The following is a 3,426-nucleotide window of genomic DNA, read 5'->3' as shown; positions in this document are numbered from 1 at the left end:
TTCAAATACCGACTCAAACTGATGCACAAATCAAATGACATTGCAATACAAAATAAATTAGGACTTAAAAGTATTTTTATTGAAAGCGCAATATTTTTCTGAGTCTGTACGCGTTTGTTTCGTATTAAACGGACGAACGGTTTAATTATTATCAATAAAATAAGAAATAAATGGAATTAAATCAATTAATAATAATATTAATTGATTTTTAAATACTAAAATATAATTTTTAAAAGCCCAAAAATAATTTTTAGAAATTATTTGAATTAATTTTTTATAATTTACATTTATTTAATTATTCATAAATAAAATTAACCGATTAAATGATTTTTAATCAATTAATTGAATTCATAAATAATTAACTAAAATAAATTAGAAATAATTAAATCAAATTAGATTTTTGAAAATAATAAAAGAAAATAATTTTAGAAATTTAAAATAATTAAAAAATAATTTTTAGAATTTAAGATAATAAATAAATGATATTTAAAAATAATAAAACAATTTTTTTGAATTAATTTAAAAAGAAAAGGACAGAAACAGATGTCACACCCCCAACTTAAACAGCAAAATAAATAAAGCTATTACATCATTTTAATGAAGAATACACAACCAACTCCAAGATCTTACAGTTTAGGGTTTGGAACAGCCCAACACTACCAACTATTACATCTGATTACAAATACCGAGTCCTCACACAACTATTATTACTTATTATACATGAGCTCGAACACAAACATCAGTATCACAGGTCTTACGGGCAGTCTGCTTGACTCTAACCATAGCTGCTAGCTGTAATATCAGGGTAAAGCAAGGAGTGAGCCAAATTATAATATCCGGGATATATCGTGTAATTATTTTTGATATTAAATAATTATTATGTGTGCTCAGTATCTATTCTGTGAGTTAATTGTTAAGTGTTATCTGTACTTGAATATTCAAAAATAATATTAATTGAGTATTTTAATTTTTATATGTCCAAAATAAAATATAGATAATTGTCATATCTTCCTAATTATTTTTATGTTGATTTATGGATTTATAAGAATCATATGAAATTTCTAAAATCTTTTTCCGGGTAATTAAAATCTATTTTATAAAAACGAGAACCAACCGACGTCAACCGTTGTTACGTTTTTTGAACCCGAAACTCTTCCGAGAACTCCTTCCTAACCTAATTGTAATATTCCGAGCATTTTCCATGTTTCGACTTTTTCGATCCGGCGTACGGTTTGTCCTGCGCGGGTCCCGGCGCAACATTTTCGATATAATATTCGTTTCGGTAAATTAATAAAACCCGTATTTTCGATAAACGGGAGCTTTTTATTAAACTATCCCAATTATCACTTCGTAATACGTGTAACCAGGCGCTGAGACCAAGACCGCAGTACAAATTGTACTGATCTGGATAATTATCCCGAAAACCGATACTGTTTGGATCAGTTTTTATAAATAAACGTACCATTTTATATCCGGAATGATCCAACGGGATACTAATTTTCCGTAATTATAAATTGCCTTTTACTGTATTTTATTTCATTTCAAAATCATTTGCAGATAGTTAATTATATAATTTTCAGAGAAAAGCCCTAATTTCTTAAAACTGTTCTAAGAATCAAACAGTAAAACGAAGGTGTTACCGATCTCTGTTTTCAAAGCTTGAGTAACCAAAACGAAGGATTTGAGGTGTTCTATCAGATTCTGAGCTTTGTTTCACTGCAGAAATCAAGGTTATTTTTCTAAAAAATTATTTATTTTCGAATTTATTTTATTAAAAATATGAATTTTTGTTCGGATGATTGTTTGTATGATTTGATGATTGCATGTTGTAGAGCTTGTTTTCCTGATGATTTTCATATGTCATACGTCTGATTTGGAGTTCAATAACATGTTCAAATTTGAGTTTAATTTTCGAATTTCAAAATTAGGGTTTATAACCCGTATGAATGTTCTTAATTGAAATTTGGGGGTTTCTTATTCTGTGATAGATTGATGTTGTGTTATAGTGGGTTGTGTTCTATGTGAAATTTGCAATCTATACGTATAACTTTCATGAACCAACGAGGTCTGTAGAGAAGGGAGTTGTGTTTTGAAGTTTTCCGATGTTCGCCGGAAACTGGAAAATTTCACGGCCAAATTCCGGCCAACTCAGGGATTGTTAGGTTGTTTTGATTGCATGGTTGTGTTCCTGGTAACCTGTAGATGTGATCTGGAGCTTGTGGCAAGGTGAGGAGGCCGGAATCGTGTTCTCCGGCCACCCCTGTGTTTTCCGGCGACGGGATGTAAAATTTACAGTTTGGTCCCTGGCCTTTTAGGGACGATACAGTTAGGTCCCTGAAGTTTCCAGACTTTGCAAAAATTGGATTCCTGTTTTAAAAATGTTTAAAAATCATATTTCCTAATTATTTTTATTATAAAAATTTGTTTTTAATTTCTGAAAATTCTAAAAATTATTATTTTAATTCCGAAAATTATTTTTAATTCACAAATAAATCTGAATTAATTAGTTAATTAATTTCAGTTAATTTTTAATTAATTAATTAGTCAATTAATTTGAAAATTAATTGATTAATTGATTTAATTAATTATTAATTGATTCTTAATATATTATTTAATTAGATTTAATTATTTAAAAGTGATTTAAAAATTTCGAAAAATAGTTTCGAGCTTTAAAATATTATTCTAAATTATTTTTAAGGCTCGATAATTATTCTAAAATTGTTTCGGAGCCAGAATTGGCCAACCGAACCCTGTTTATTATTACGAAATTGATCCAACGACCCGTTTTAATTCCGAAAAATGTTTTAAAAATTATTTTAAATACCCGAAAGCACATTTATGACCCGAGACTTCTTTATAAATGATATGTCATTGATTACGTGATGTATTATGTGTTATACGTGACCTGTTGTTTGACTATCGGTCTATATATTCGGTGTTTACTTCGTTATTGCATAGATTTCAATTCGTTAATCGGATTTGGGTAAAATGAAGGGTAGATAGAAGTATGTGTTGAATAGAATCTTGTGAGTTGATGATTGATAGATGCTTATGATATGTGAGCAGAAGAGGCAAGACGTAGGAAAGGAAAACAGATAGTTGAAGAGTAAGACGGTTGTGATTGGAAGCGAGTGCAGAGTAGTAAGCTAATACCAGGCAAGTGTTTTGAACTTTCTCGAGATATTGTAATTCTTGATAGTCTTGTTGACATTGCAAGTGATTTGAAGCACGGAAACCTAAATCCTGATTTCAGTTATTGTTCTTGAGCCATGAACCATATTCTTTCTAAGCCATTGATTATTGTATACCCAAACACGAACCACAAATCTACGATAGTACTCCACAAATACATACAAACTAAATACCAGACACTGAACTGGATTACTATATACTCAATCCATGATATCTTATGCTTTGAAAGACCAA

This window comes from Apium graveolens, chromosome 9, assembly GCF_009905375.1.
Source record: "Apium graveolens cultivar Ventura chromosome 9, ASM990537v1, whole genome shotgun sequence".
Lineage (NCBI taxonomy): Eukaryota > Viridiplantae > Streptophyta > Magnoliopsida > Apiales > Apiaceae > Apium > Apium graveolens.
Note: the sequence above shows the minus strand (reverse complement) of the source record.